The sequence below is a fragment of the Oncorhynchus mykiss genome, chromosome 10 (assembly GCF_013265735.2).
Source record: "Oncorhynchus mykiss isolate Arlee chromosome 10, USDA_OmykA_1.1, whole genome shotgun sequence".
Taxonomy (NCBI): domain Eukaryota; kingdom Metazoa; phylum Chordata; class Actinopteri; order Salmoniformes; family Salmonidae; genus Oncorhynchus; species Oncorhynchus mykiss.
This window is the reverse complement of record NC_048574.1, coordinates 51,326,991-51,344,058: the sequence shown is the minus strand read 5'-3', so window position 1 is coordinate 51,344,058 and position 17,068 is coordinate 51,326,991.

Sequence of the window (17,068 nt, the reverse complement as noted above, 5' to 3'; positions counted from 1 at the left end):
TGAATAGGCTTTGTCGTGCCCTCTTCACGACTGTCTTGGTGTGTTTGGAACATTCTAGTTTGTTGTTGATGTGGACACCAAGGAACTTGAAGCTCTCAACCTGCTCCACCACAGCCCTGTCGATGAGAATGAGAATGCTTGGTCCTCCTTTTCCTGTAGTTCACAATGATCTCATTAGTCTTGGTTATGTTGAGGGATGGGTTGTTATTCTGGCACCACCCGGCCAGGTCTCTGACTTCCTCCCTATAGGCTGTCTGGTCGTTGTCGGTGATCAGGCCTACCACTGTTGTGTCGTCTGCAAACTTAATGATGGTGTTGGAGTCCTGCCTGGCCATGCAGTTGTGGGTGAACAGGGAGTACAGGAGGGGACTGAGCACGCACCACTGGGGAGCTCCAGTGTTGAGGATCAGCGTGGCAGATGTGTTGCTGCCTGCCATCACCACCTAGGGCGGCCCATCAGGAAGTCCAGGATCCAGTTGCAGAGGGAGGTGTTTAGTCCCAGGATCCTTAGCTCAGGGATGAGCTTTGAGGGTACTATGGTGTTGAACGCTGAGCTGTAGTCAATGAATAGCATTCTCACATAAGTGTTCCCTTTGTCCATGTGGGAAAGGGCAGTGTGGAGTGCAATAGAGATTGCATCATCTGTGGATCTGTTTGGGCGGTATGCAAATTGGAGTGGGTCTAGGGTTTCTGGGATAATGGTGTTGATGTGAGCCATTACCAACCTTTCAGAGCACTTCATGGCTACAGACGTGAGTGCTACGGGTCTGTAGCCATAGGCAGGTTTCCTTTCCGCTCTTGGGCACAGGGACTATGGTGGTCTGCTAGAAACAAGTTGGTATTACAGATTTAATCAGGGACATGTTGAAAATATCAGTGAAGCCAGTTGGTCAGCACATGCCCGGAGCACACGTCCTGGTAATCCGTCTGGCCCCGCAGCCTTGTGTATGTTGACCTGTTTAAAGGTCTTACTCACGTCGGCTACGGAGAGTGTGATCACACAGTTGCCTGGAACAGCTGATGCTCTCATGCATGCCTCAGTGTTGCTTGCCTCGAAGTGAGCATAAAAGTGATTTAGCTCATCTGGTAGGCTCGTGTCACTGGGCAGCTCGCGGCTGTGCTTCCCTTTGTAGTCTGTAATAGTTTGCAAACCCTGCCACATACGATGAGCATCGGAGCCGGTGTAGTATGATTCAATCTTAGCCCTGTATTGACACTTTGGCTGTTTGATGGTTCGTCGCAGGGCATAGCAGGATTTCTTGCGGGTTAGAGTCCCGCACCTTGAAAGCGTCAGCTCTTCCCTTTAGCTCATGTTGCCTGTAATCCATGGCTTCTGGTTGGGGAATGTACGTACAGTCACTGTGGGGATGATGTCCTCGATGCACTTATTGATAGAGCCAGTGCCTGATGTGATGTAGAATCCCGGAACATGTTCCAGTCTGTGATAGCAAGACAGTCCTGTAGTTTAGCATCTGCTTCATCTGACCACTTTTTTTATTGCCTGAGTCACTGGTGCTTCCTGCTTTAATTTTTGTTTGTAAGCAGGAATCAGGAGGATAGACTTGTGGTCGGATTTACCAAATGGGGGACGAGGGAGAGCTTGTACGCGTCTCCGCCCCCCCCCCCCCCCCCCGTGCAGCGTGTATCCCGTTAGCTGAATATCCATGTCGTCATTCAGCCACGATTCTGTGAAACACAGGATATTACAGTTTTTGATGTTCCGTTGGTAGGATATTCGTGATCGTATCGTCTAGTTTATTGTCCAATGATTGCACGTTGGCGAGTAGTATTGACGGTAACGGCAGCTTTTCCACTCGCCTTCTCCGGGTCCTCTGTACCTGCGTCGCTTCCTCTTGCAAATAACGTGGATGTTGGCCCTGCCGGGTGTTTAGAGGATGTCTTGTGCGTCTTGTTTGTTGAAGAAAAAAATCTTTGTCTAATCCGAGGTCAGTGATCGCTGTCCTGATATCCAGAAGCTCTTCTTTGCCGTAAGATACGTTTGCAGAAACATTATGTACAAAATCAGTTACAAATAACGCGAAAAAGAACACATAGTAGCACAATTGGTTGGGCGCCCTTAAAACTGCTGCCATTTCTTTCGGCACCACACACTCACATTCGCAATTGTCATTTATTTTCTTCCTAGTACTGATGATTTTGCAGATAGCAGCTGTTTTTAAGAGGAATGTTTAACTTGCAGTGATTGTGATGTGGTTGTTTTACTCACCTTAATTGAATGCACTGATTGTAAGCCGCTATATAGGCTGGTGTGGGATGGACTATATAGGGCTTTTCACACTACCAAGCTGTACTGAGCTGGACTGGTTAAATGTCCAATATTGTTACTGTAACCATGTTGAAAAGGAGAAACGGAACCAACCCAGACAGGTTGGGATCTGCACAATAGTGTGAAAAGGGTATATGACTGCTAATAAATCTGCCACTATCAATGTGTGCCCCATCAAGACCACACAGTGGTAGTACAACTGCCAGAACCTGTAATAAACTCTCTACTTTCCACTCTACTGATGATGATGACATGAAATATGACTCAGCCATCCTCTATCACTACCCACTGAGTCACCACAGCAACAACCGTACACACACACGCGCACACACACACACACACACACACACACACACACACATACGTGTCTTTTCAGATGCATTGTCCTTAAAGCTAAGACAAACACACATGTCGTTGTAAAGGCTAGTCTGATCTGGTTCCTAATCTGTTTGTGCTGTTTTACCAAGTCCTATGGTCATTGCCTCACCAAATTTATGGCAATGACCAAAGTAGCTAGCAAGACAGCACAAACAGATCTGGGACCAGGCTAAGGCAAGTGGACATTTCCTGTCAATTAGAGAGAGGGCCTCATTCCCAGGAACTGAGCTGTGGTCCGTCAATGGTTAATGTAGTAGAGGTATAGCTGGCCCGTGATCAAATCAAAGAGAAATAGGAGCACAAAAGGCAACCTGTTCACCCCCCTCATCACTGTCTCTCTCTCCCTCTCTCCCTATTTCACTCCATTTCCCAGCTGTGAGCTAGGGAAGAATGTGCTGGCCTTCTCTCTCCATTCCCCCCACCTCTCTCTTTCTCTTTATATATATATACTATATTCTCTCTCTATTTTCTCTCTATGTCAACTGAAGTCCTTTACAAAGAATGGCAAGGTACGATAATAGCCATCACGTTGCCATGGACACCAGACATGTATGTGTTTCTCTTTTTTCTCAAGCGACCAAATGTCGGTGGAATCTGAGACAAAACTCTCTCTCTCATTTTCAATTTCAATTGCTTTATTGATTGACATGATGTAACAATATACATATTGCCAAAGTGGAAAGTATTAATTTACAATATCAACAGCAACATAATAAAAAAATATATAATAATCAAGATTGTCAGAAACAGGACAATACGTATCAACAACGACCAAGGGTGGAGGGGATGGGGTTGTTTAAGAAATGGAAATGTGTAAGAAAATAAGTAAATAAATAACACAAAAACATGTGCAGGATGGTTGGTCTGTCAGACACTGTCCCTTATTTTATGGCAGGCAGTAATGTAGTCCGCTGCCAACTCACAGCTCTCTGCGTCCTCCTCCCAACAGGACGGGAAGCCTCTTCTCATCAGAGGTCTTGGAAACCTTCAATGATTTCAAATCTCTGTAATTGCTTTACATTTTTGACATTTTGTCATGTATGCTGCTCTGTCTCAGGTTCTGTAGTTGCTGCACAGCCTTTCCTCTACAGGCAGCCATGTTTTCCTGTGTCTACCCTTCTCAATGACAAGGCTATGCTCACTAAGTCTGTCCTTTGCCAAGGTTTTTCAAACGTTTTGATCAGTAACCATGGTCAAATAGTATACTGTCAATTTACAGCCAGATAGCACTGCATTTTGCTTTGTGCTTGTGTTTCCCAATAGTGGTGTCGTTTTGTGGGTTGTAGTTTGGTTTATTCTGATAGATTGGATGTTCTGGTCCTGAGGCTTTAGCGTGTTTTTTGTGTGTGTTTTTTTTTGTAGAACAGGTTGCTCAGCTCTTGGCATTGTCACTGTATTTTAGATGTTTCCAAAACATAATTGATACTTCCTGTGTTCTTATTATTAGTGGATATTTGCCTAATTCTGCCCTGGATGCAATGTTTGTAGTTCCCCTCTGGACATGCAAGAGAATCTTACAGAACTCTGCATGCAGTGTGCTCTGCATGCATTGGGTGAAATCTTGTTTTGCAAGTGGACTCCACACCTCACTGCCATTAAGTGAAATGGGTTCAATAACACACTAAATTAGTTTTAGACCAATTTTAATAGGTATTTGAATTTGTTTTTTAATAGCAGAGAATGTCCTGCGTATTTTCTCTCAGTTCATTTACTGCTACATTTAGGTGTTTTTAAACCTAGGTAATTGTAGTGTGTGCAGTACTCGATATGTTTTGTATCAATTGAGAACTTTGGTCTAATTCCCTTAGATCTGGATCTTCTCTGGGTAATCATGATTTTGGTATTTTGGGGGTTTACTGCCATGGCCCAGGTCTGGCAGTACTGATCTAGCAGGGCTTGGCTCTGCTATAGGCACAGGTTATCTGCGAAGAGCAGTCATTTAACTAAGGGGGGATCAGGATTTTTCTAGAATAGTGGCCTCTCTCTCTCCTCTCTCTTTATATTCACACTAACAGCCAGGCAGTTCCACTCACTTTATCTTAATCCCACAATCTCATTTTGCTTTCACTGTCCTTTTTTTTGTCTATTTGCATTTCTTATTTTTTGTATTTTACTCTTCTACTTCTCTATCTTCCCTCATTCCTTATATGTTCTCCATTTGTCTACCACTCAAATACCATTCATAACAGAACATTTGGAAAAAGGTGGTAGAAACACCTTGGAAAATGACAGGTTATTTTAAAGATGAATTCTTATAGGTCCCCATCCGATGCTCTTTATCCCAACATCTGTTATGTCAGGGAGGCAGTGCTCACAAAGGCATCATTGACTTGCCAGCAGTTCTCTCATATTACATCAGTGACTTGTGTTTATCCAGATCTTACTTTCTCTCTAAAGCCACCTCATCTTGATGTGTGTAACCTTGATGCACCTCAAATATTAGAAGTCATGACTGATTTAAAGTCTCCCTCAGATACGATCCTGATGAAATGATCTAGGTGAGCCGATGACAGCATCCCAAATGGCAACCTATTCAATATGTAGTTCACTACTTTGCAAATTAGAGCACTATAAAGGGAATAGGCAATCATTTGGGATGCAAACAGTGAGAGTTCAGGGAGCAGATGGGATGGGAAGTTGTTTCTCAACATGAGAGATCCAATAATGCTGAAGCCCATGGCAGCCTGAGCAGCAGCTCTCTTGACTCCATGGAGCACCTCGCTGCAGCTGTTGGTGAGCCAAATGAGACAGAGAGTGTGTGTGTGTGTGTGGGTGTGTGAGTGTGTGTGTGTCCATTGAGACAGAGCTCTGATGCTTTCTCATCACAACCAACAGCTGCTCTCAGGCAAGACACTATTGATTGAGTCTCTTCTTATCTATCACACTTGTTTGTGAGTGTGTGTGGCGTGTGTGGGTGTGTGAGTGTGTGTGTCCCCATTGAGACAGAGCTCTGATGCTTTCTCATCACAACCAACAGCTGCTCTCAGGCAAGACACTATTGATTGAGTCTCTTCTTATCTATCATACTTGTTTGGCGTGTGTGTGGCGTGTGTGTGTGTGTGGGTGTGTGAGTCTGTGTGTATCCATTGAGACAGAGCTCTGATGCTTTCTCATCACAACCAACAGCTGCTCTCAGGCAAGACACTATTGATTGAGTCGCTTCTTATCTATCACACTTGTTTGTGCGTGTGTGTGGCATGTGTGTGTGTGTGGATGTGTGAGTGTGTGTGTGTGTGTGTGTGTGTGTGAGTGTGTGTGTGGCGTGTGTGTGTGTGTGTGTGTGTGTGTGTGTGTGTGTGTGTGTGTGTGTGTGTGTGTGTGTGTGTGTGTGTGTGTGTGTGTGTGTGTGTGATGGACAGATAGATCTGGCAAATGGTTGTAGAGCGTAAGGCAAGAAAAGGCTCTGATACTCTTTCTATTGTTGCTGGCTTCCATTTTCTCTCCTCTATTCTCCCTCTCCGTCAAAGCTCTCTGATGACTACTGCCATGGCATGCGCACACAAACACACACATGAGCGGATTGGCCGTCTGAAGGGCCGAACCATCTTTTATTGGGGTGGACTGGTCGGGGGAAAAAAATGGTCATGGCCAGCGACCATGGTGTCATAATAATCTATATTGAGCATTTGGCTGACCAGTGGGCAACAGCCGGCCCCCCTACCTGTCACGCCCTGATCTGTTTCACCTGTCTTGTGCTTGTCCCCGCCCCTCACCAGGTGTCTCCCATTTGTCTCCATTATCCCCTGTGTATTCATATCAGTGTTTTCCATTTGTCTGTTGCCAGTTTGTCCCGTCAAGTCTTACCAGTATGTTTGAGTGATTCTAGTTGCTGTTTTCTAGTCTTCCCGGTTCTGACCATTCTACCTGCCCTGAGCCTGCCTGCTGTTCTGTACCTGTTTATAGCTGCCTTGGATTTTGGACCATTCTGCCTGCCCTGAGCCTGCCTGCCATTCTGTACCTCATTGACTCTGCCCTGCCCTCGACCTGTCCTGGCCTGTCCCCTTGTATAATAAATATTGTGAGAATTGTACTATCCGCCTCCTGTGTCTGCATCTGGGTCATATCCTGAGTCATGATAGTACGAACTGACCATGACCCAGCAGACTCGGACCAGCTCTGCAACACTGTCTCCTCACAAGGATCCCTCCATTAGAAGACACAAGAAGTTGCTGCTGAACCTTGTGGAAGGATGACACACCATAGTGGAACGCCATGACCAAACCTTGCACACCTTACTAGAGCAATTCTGCAGTTTATCTAATAGGCAGCAAGCTACAACGGTACCCACCCAGACTCTCAGTAACCCACCTACTAGTGTGCTTCTCTCCTTCCTACAGCGGCTCTCCGAGAAACCCACTTACCACCTCCGGAGCGCTATCCTGAAACATATGCCGGGCGTTTCTCTCCCAGTGCTCCCTCATCTTCGAGCTGCAGCCCTCTTCGTTTCCTTTGGATCACTCAATGATAGCGTATCTTATAACCCTGATGTTTGGGAGGGCGCTCAACCTGGGCTAAGGCGGTGTGGGAGCATTAGTCCAGGCATTGTTCTATGATAAACATAAGGTTGTGTTTTGGATTCAATAGAAGAAAACAGAGGGAGAGGGAGAGACCGACAATTCCTGAATGTAGTCATTGGCGGTATTATACAGCCAAAACATTAAGGAAGTAGAAGACTCTCTCTCTCCTTATCTCTCTCTTTTCTTCTATTTAATCACATGTAGCCTAATATTTAAACACTTAGCTAAGTGGGCAGGGGGGAAATTTGACATGCATGAATTTGAAATATGTAGTTAGGCTGTTATAAGGTATTAACAAGTCAATGGCTTGGGTGGGATAAAGGGTGGTGGAGAGGAATGGATTTGATTTGTGAGAAGGACTTAATTATAGCACAATGTAATTGTATTTTTTTATCACTTGTAAACCGTTTGTTAAATGAATAACAGATCAAGACAGATTAGGAAAGGATTTCAAACCATTATTATTCATTTTTTGTCATTATAATTAAGATTCAATGGGGGTTATTGGTGAGAATGGAGAGGCTATATCTGGGGATTGTGATGGGGTCCTGGGAGGCATCCACTCATCCCATCCCAGTCTCTCTGAGGACCCACTCACCCCAAGTAGATCTCAACCAGCCACTGTATTTTAATGTATAAGGTTATATAAACCAACCACAGAATTTGATGGGCAGTCTTTCTTCTTAACATCACGTTTGAGAAAATGACCTTTGAATGTTTTGGTACACCTACTGGAGAGCTCTTCTTTGTCTACACCCATTCAGAATCGTTCATACCCTCTTAAGCTTTAGCCCCACCCATCTCTTTAAGGGTTGATCCGAGTGTTCTGTCCTAACAACAGTAGTCAAGCACCCAAGCTAACTGGCTAGCATAGAGAACAGCTCAATCTGACCATTTTACTCACCCTAGCAGAGCTGGTTAGGCTGTTTTTATGTTATCAAGAGCATTGGTGAATGCAACTGTGCTGCTGGCAACAATTTACGCTTTTTTGCCAACGTTTACTGACACTGGCCATATTCAACGGGTGTTGAGCGTTTGTAAATTTGTTAGTTATTCTGCACTCTGGCACACTCAGACGAGAGTGCTCTGAAATCAGAATAGATAGCCAGAACAAATTTACCAACTATGTCTATCAACAGCTGTCGCAGGGACATCATGAATATTCTATTAAAATAGATACTTGCATAGTGGAGTCTTTTGTTAAGAAATGTAGCTAGCTAGCTAAACAATGAACCATAATCCAAACTCATGTCGTTACTACCCTGCATGAATCTGCAGGTAGCTAACAACTAGGTTCAATGTTAGCTAGCTAACATATCTGAAAATGTAGCTAGATAGACTATCTTACCAATTTACATAGGTGGACGCTTCTCCCTCTCTGTCACGGATGCCATGGTTGCCCTTAGTTTGAAGATGTAATCCAGAGACAGGTGTTTTCTCCATTGGCTATCATACTCTAATTACACTGATTTCAAACTCGATCGTCCAGAAAGTGGAGAGCAACACTTATGCAGTTCAACAGGATTACCTACACATACTGACCAGCTCAAATAGACAGAAGGTGCTACATGGCAGACCAATCCAAACTCTATCTCTTGGCATGTCCAGCCCACTAATTATGTCAGCCAATTATGGCTAGTGGGAAGGCTGCTGACTTTTTCTGTGGCTAAACCAACTAGGCTCATAATTTAACAACTGTGTTTGTTTTTACAGATGGCATACACATTTGTTATTAAGGCACATGAAAGTTCACATGTTCCAAAAACGCATTTTAAAAAAAAAGTTTACGTTCAAATGACTCTGTGAAGTTCCTGAAACGAGTCACATATATCATGTCTGTTCAAATGTTTTACTTCAATGATTCTTCAATGTTCTTCAATGATAGATGGAACAGATAACGTTACGTTTGATTCTATACAAGTAAACACCAAAACAATTCAACTTATCACATGGAATGTCCACAGGCTCCATGATGGGGGGAAAAAAGCATTTGATTCTCAAACACCTAAAGAGATTGCCAGCAGATGTGTGTTTTTTGCAAGAGTTACATAAAAAGGAGAAATTTAACATTTGAAGAGGAGCTGGGTGTCCCCCTGCCACGATTCCGACAGGTGCATGATAATGGCCCATGCTGCTACCTACTGTAGTAACAGCAGAGGTGTAGGCATTCAGATAAATAATAATACACCATTTTCCCTTATATGCCAACATGTGGACCAAGAAGGTTGTTTTTAAAGTTGGTGTAGAATATACAGTGCCTTGTGAAAGTATTCGGCCCCCTTGAACTTTCCGACCTTTTGCCACATTTCAGGCTCCAAACATAAAGATATAAAACTGTATTTTTTTGTGAAGAATCAACAACAAGTGGGACACAATCATGAAGTGGAACGATATTTATTGGATATTTCAAACTTTTTTAACAAATCAAAAACTGAAAAATTGGGCGTGCAAAATTATTCAGCCCCCTTAAGTTAATACTTTGTAGCGCCACCTTTTGCTGCGATTACAGCTGTAAGTCGCTTGGGGTATGTCTCTATCAGTTTTGCACATCGAGAGACTGACATTTTTTCCCATTCCTCCTTGCAAAACAGCTCGAGCTCAGTGAGGTTGGATGGAGAACATTTGTGAACAGCAGTTTTCAGTTCTTTCCACAGATTCTCGATTGGATTCAGGTCTGGACTTTGACTTGGCCATTCTAACACCTGGATATGTTTATTTTTTAACCATTCCATTGTAGATTTTGCTTTATGTTTTGTATCATTGTCTTGTTGGAAGACAAATCTCCGTCCCAGTCTCAGGTCTTTTGCAGACTCCATCAGGTTTTCTTCCAGAATGGTCCTGTATTTGGCTCCATCCATCTTCCCATCAATTTGAACCATCTTCCCTGTCCCTGCTGAAGAAAAGCAGGCCCAAACAATGATGCTGCCACCACCATGTTTGACAGTGGGGATGGTGTGTTCAGGGTGCTGAGCTGTGTTGCTTTTACGCCAAACATAACGTTTTGCATTGTTGCCAAAAAGTTCAATTTTGGTTTCATCTGACCAGAGCACCTTCTTCGACATGTTTGGTGTGTCTCCCAGGTGGCTTGTGGCAAACTTTAAACGACACTTTTTATGGATATGGTCCTGGGAATCAAACCCACTTTCTTAGCATTGCAAGTGCTATGCTCTACCAACTGAGCTGTTTCTCACACTGACCCTCAACATACTCATACTCACAGAGCACACACTGTACAGTAACCTAACCAGTCATGCCACTCTTTATTCACAGCCCTGCCACACTCTAACAACAGTTGTGAGGGTCTACTGTACTGATTGCTTCGCCGAAACAGAAAAATAAACCTGTGGTTTTTGAAAGCACTTCATTCAATTTCTGTCTACTGTATGTACCCCATGGAATAAGGAGGCGAGAGGAGGTCCCTACTCGTCATGGCTTAAGGAGAAAGTGATAGGGTGCAGTAGGAGGTGCAGGAGCAGAACATTCCTCCCCCTGCCCAGAAGTAATCACAAAAAAATGTGAACTATGTGGCTGCCAACCCAGTGAGACTTTGAACAGTGCGTAAAATAATAATAAAGTAATATTAACAAAGTGAACCCAGATGGGACCTAAAGCATTGCTCTCTCTCTCTCTCTCTCTCTCTCTCTCTCTCTCTCTCTCTCTCTCTCTCTCTCTCTCTCTCTCTCTCTCTCTCTCTCTCTCTCTCTCACACTCTCTCTCTCTCACTCTCACTCTTTTTTTTCTCACTCTGCAGTTCTAGACCAAGCCAGTTGTTATCTACCGAAACGTAACTTGCTCCTGCGTCCCAAATAGCACCCTATTCCCTTCATGGCAGGCTTGTCATTTTGCCCTGGGGGCCTCATTCGGTCTTCAACGTGATCCAGAGGGACGCACTGAAAATGGGTTATATTTCCTCACTGTCAAAATTGTCAAAAAATGTCCTCTATCCATCGTTTTGGGAATTTCCGATGCATCCTGACTATCGAGCTTTCATTTGGGTGATTATTAGTGAGCTGGACACTGTATGAATGTATGAATAGATTGTCATTGAAACAGAAAGCCCATAAGGTTACCTTTCAGAATAGCTAAAAAGCTAATGAGCATGTCTCAGCTTAGAATGACAGATTATGATTTCTACATAGTTTTCATTTGGTTATAGTCATTTTAAAGTATACTGAGTTTGCCCCCACCCCCAACTACCTGCAGGCAGGATTGAACCCCCTAGTTTGACACCCCGGTTTACGGAGGAACAAATGAACATGACCGTGCATGCACGCACACACACACACAAACACACACACACACACACACACACACACACACACACACACACACACACACACACACACACACACACACACACACACACACACACACACACACACACACACACACACACACATACAGTGCCTTGCGAAAGTATTCGGCCCCCTTGAACTTTGCGACCTTTTGCCACATTTCAGGCTCCAAACATAAAGATATAAAACTGTATTTTTTTGTGAAGAATCAACAACAAGTGGGACACAATCATGAAGTGGAACGACATTTATTGGACATTTCAAACTTTTTTAACAAATCAAAAACTGAAAAATGGTGCGTGCAAAATTATTCAGCCCCCTTAAGTTAATACTTTGTAGCGCCACCTTTGCTGCGATTACAGCTGTAAGTCGCTTGGGGTATGTCTCTATCAGTTTTGCACATCGAGAGACTGAATTTTTTTCCCATTCCTCCTTGCAAAACAGCTCGAGCTCAGTGAGGTTGGATGGAGAGCATTTGTGAACAGCAGTTTTCAGTTCTTTCCACAGATTCTCGATTGGATTCAGGTCTGGACTTTGACTTGGCCATTCTAACACCTGGATATGTTTATTTTTGAACCATTCCATTGTAGATTTTGCTTTATGTTTTGGATCATTGTCTTGTTGGAAGACAAATCTCTGTCACAGTCTCAGGTCTTTTGCAGACTCCATCAGGTTTTCTTCCAGAATGGTCCTGTATTTGGCTCCATCCATCTTCCCATCAATTTTAACCATCTTCCCTGTCCCTGCTGAAGAAAAGCAGGCCCAAACCATGATGCTGCCACCACCATGTTTGACAGTGGGGATGGTGTGTTCAGCTGTGTTGCTTTTACGCCAAACATAACGTTTTGCATTGTTGCCAAAAAGTTCAATTTTGGTTTCATCTGACCAGAGCACCTTCTTCCACATGTTTGGTGTGTCTCCCAGGTGGCTTTTGGCAAACTTTAAACAACACTTTTTATGGATATCTTTAAGAAATGGCTTTCTTCTTGCCACTCTTCCATAAAGGCCAGATGTGTGCAATATACGACTGATTCTTGTCCTATGGACAGAGTCTCCCACCTCAGCTGTAGATCTCTGCAGTTCATCCAGAGTGATCATGGGCCTCTTGGCTGCATCTCTGATCAGTCTTCTCCTTGTATGAGCTGAAAGTTTAGAGGGACGGCCAGGTCTTGGTAGATTTGCAGTGGTCTGATACTCCTTCCATTTCAATATTATCGATTGCACAGTGCTCCTTGGGATGTTTAAAGCTTGGGAAATCTTTTTGTATCCAAATCCGGCTTTAAACTTCTTCACAACAGTATCTCGGACCTGCCTGGTGTGTTCCTTGTTCTTCATGATGCTCTCTGCTCTTTTAACGGACCTCTGAGACTATCACAGTGCAGGTGCATTTATACGGAGACTTGATTATACACAGGTGGATTGTATATCATCATTAGTCATTTAGGTCAACATTGGATCATTCAGAGATCCTCACTGGACTTCTGGAGAGAGTTTGCTGCACTGAAAGTAAAGGGGCTGAATAATTTTGCACGCCCAATTTTTCAGTTTTTGATTTGTTAAAAAAGTTTGAAATATCCAATAAATGTCGTTCCACTTCATGATTGTGTCCCACTTATTGTTGATTCTTCACAAAAAAATACAGTTTTATATCTTTATGTTTGAAGCCTGAAATGTGGCAAAAGGTCGCAAAGTTCAAGGGGGCCGAATACTTTCACAAGGCACTGTATATAGATTTCATTGTATATCCCACCAGGGGCAAACCTGGTGTTTTTAAATAAAATGCAATATGTATTAGATCAAATCTAGACAGGAACTATTATTATATAAAATGCACTCAATAATTTACAGGATTAAAAATTCATGATATAGTGATATCGGATCATTTTCCGTTATCATGCTTGATTACACTAATAGAAAAGACATTTAGCAATAGAATTTTAGGAATGAACTGGACACATCTTCTGGACCTGAAATGTATTAAATACGTTTTTTTTTTAAATGTTACCATTACAAATATAGACAGAGGACAGAGAAAAGCAGACCACCAATGTAATTTTGGATGCCTTTAAAAGTGTACATTAAGGGGAATGAAAATATCATACTCTGCAAAAGTTACATCTGATTTAGAAATGATAGAAAAATAAGAAAAAATATAAATAGTTTTGTTATTTTGGAAAAAGCCCATAAACAATCTTTACAATTACTGAATTTAAGCAGGAATACGATATTTTACTTCTGAAGAGAACCAACAACTAAGGTTAATCTCAAATAAACCATACTTCTAAATGGCAAATAAACCTGGTAAATACCTTGCATCTCTCACAAAACGAATACATTCTAAACCAGTTTTAAAAGATGAAGATCCAAAAGTGGTAATTATAAACAACAATGTGATTAATTACAATTTTAAACATTTCCATGAATTTGTCTATAAATCAGAATTAAACAGTAAGTGGGACAGATCCTATAACCTTCTTAGACATAACTCTGAAGCAACTATCAATAGACAAAAAAAATATAATTAAAAACAGAGATCAACCAAGAATAAATTTGAAATACTGTTAAAAAATTCTCACTGAGAATTAGACAGCACCACGGCTGGTACGGTGACCATATTACTGCCACACCGGCAGTCATGAGTCATGATGGCAGTCAAATTCCACGTGACTGTTTAGTCACAGTATTAAGGATTCTCCAAGTTCTGATACAGCTGATGGTCATTAGTAGCCTAGAAAACTTGCTAACTGCCTTGTACTCAGCACTCTATTGTCCCTCTAATCACTGTGACATCAATGCAAATGTATTTGAAAATCTAATCAAACACTTCATGAGAGCCCATGAGCTCATGTTGAGGAAAATTTCTATAGACTATGCAATTGCTTGAGAAAACAGAGTGATGGCCTCTTAAAAAGAGAAGGATCCCATCAGCTAGGGCTACTATATTTATTTATCAACTTTCCTAATATGAATCACATTTCTTCTCTTTACAACAGGAGTATAGCCTCCCTGGCTGGCATGAAAATGAACCACGGGAAAAGCGTCCTCCATTCGCTATTTAAGTGAATAGATTTTTTCTCTTCCAGCCCAGATTCCAACAGGTGCATGATAATGGTCCATTCTAAATAAAACATTATTTCACACATATATTATTTAGGATATTGAAAGACAAGATTAAATCAAGAATAGTCTGATGGGTGACAATTTTAGCCTAACTGGCATACATATACAGGAAGTGAGTTTCTTTGTTAACTGCTCCAAACAGAATAGCTGCATATGTGCACTCCCTCAAATCGTTTGGAGAAAATAGCCTTTCTATTTTATTCAGCTATATTCAATTGTATTCTTCATTCTATAAAATAATTTAAAATAGTGCCATGGAATTCTAAGCAAATCTTGTCTGCTAAAAGAAATTGTGTAGTTCACAGCCATATGGCATAGCCAGATCAGGGCCTAACATGAGGACAACTCAGAATATAATATCCGGTTCTTCTGAAATAGACTACATTTCCTTCATATCATGTTTCTTTAGACCTGTCTAAAATAAATAATGGATTAATTGTGATAGTGTAGGCTATATTACATGGATTTATCAGACTTTTTAAAATGTAGATGTTCCAAAGGTCTGCATCAGTGGCTTGTATGCTATGCGTGGAAGACAGGAGATGCTAAATGTGTTACTGTTAATTAACGGTCAATTACCATGAGACCGGCAGTTATTTGCTTGACAATCACTGGCTGCAGCCCTAGACAAGACCCAAACGTAACAGGTATTGTAAACATGAATATAAACTAAACTTATTTGCAGATAATCTCCTGATATACCTGACCAATATTGAAAACTTAATGCCCCCTTTTCATAATAATAAAAAAAATATATATATATATATATATATATATATATATATATATATATATATATATATATATATATATATATATATATATATAAGAATAACTCACAATCTACAGCAATCCTTTAAGAGGACCACCAACAAATATTTAATACTTAGGATGCGTAATACACCGGCTTGCAAAAGTATTCACCCCCTTGACAATTTCCTATTTTGTTGCCTTACAACCTGGAATTAAAATGCATTTTTGGGGGGTTTGTATCATTTGATTTACAATATTTTTGCAAAAGTCAATTATTTTTAGAGCCACCTTTTTGCAGCAATTACAGCTGCAAGTCTCTTGGGGTATGTCTCGATAAGCTTGGCACATCTAGCCACGGGGATTTTTGCCCATTCTTCAAGGCAAAACTGCTCCAACTCCGTCAAGTTGGATGGGTTCCGCTGGTATACAGCAATCTTTAAGTCTGGCTTTTACTACCATGACATTTAAATGTTTCTCCTTAAACCACTCGAGTGTTGCTTTAGCAGTATGCTTAGGGTTATTGTCCTGCTGGAAGGTGAACCTCCATCCCAGTCTCAAATCGCTGGAAGACTGAAACAGGTTTCCCTCAAGAATTTCCCTGTATTTAGCACGATCCATCATTTCTTCAATTCTGATCAGCTTTCCAGTCCCTGCCAATGAAAAACATCCCCACAGCATGATGCTGATGATGTTCTCAGGGTGATGAGAGGTGTTGGTTTGCGACAGACATAACATTTTCCTTGATGGTCGAAAAGCTACATTTTTGTCTCATTTGACCAGAGTACCTTCTTCCATATGTTTGGGGAGTCTCCCACATGCCTTTTGGCGAATGTTTTTGCTAATTCTTTTCTTTAACCAATGGCTTGTTTTGGCCACTCTTCCGTAAAAGCCCAGCTCTGTGGAGTGTACGGCTTCTAGTGGTCCTATGGACAGATACAAATTCTCCTCTGTGAAGCTTTGCAGCTCCTTCAGGGTTATCTTTCCATTTTTTAATAATGAATTTAATGGTGCTCCATGGGATGTTCAAAGTTTGGGCTATTTTTTATAACCCAACCCTGATCTGTACTTCTCCCCAACTTGGTCCCTGACCTGTTTGGAGATCTCATTGGTCTTCATGGTGCCACTTGCTTTGTGGTGCCCCTTGCTTAGTGGTGTTGCAGACTCTGGGGCCTTTCAGAACAGGTACTGAGATCATGTGACAGATCACGTGACACTTAGATTGCATACAGGTGGACTTTTTAACTAATTATGTGACTTCTGAAGGTAATTGGTTACACCAGATCTTATTTAAGGGCGTCATAGCAAAGGTGGTGAATACATATGCACGCACCACTTTTCCGTTTAGAATTTTTTGAAACAAGTCATTTTAATTTCACTTCACCAATTTGGACTATTTTGTGTATGCCCATTACATGAAATCCAAATAAAAATACATTCAAATTACAGATTGTAATGCAACAAAATAGGAAAAATGCCAAGGGGGATGAATACTTTTGCAAGGCACTGTAAGTAACAAACAATACATGAAGATAACTTTATTCCATTACTCAACAAAGTTTTGCTGACAACGTTTTTGTATATGTTTTCTTTAAAATGTGCTAAAGAGGAAAAATGGGTACATTTTAAAGATACGCATGCTCATCCCCAGAATATTTTTAAATGTCTATTTTCAAATAAAAAAGCTAAGGACATTACCAACTTCATAGTCAAGAATACTA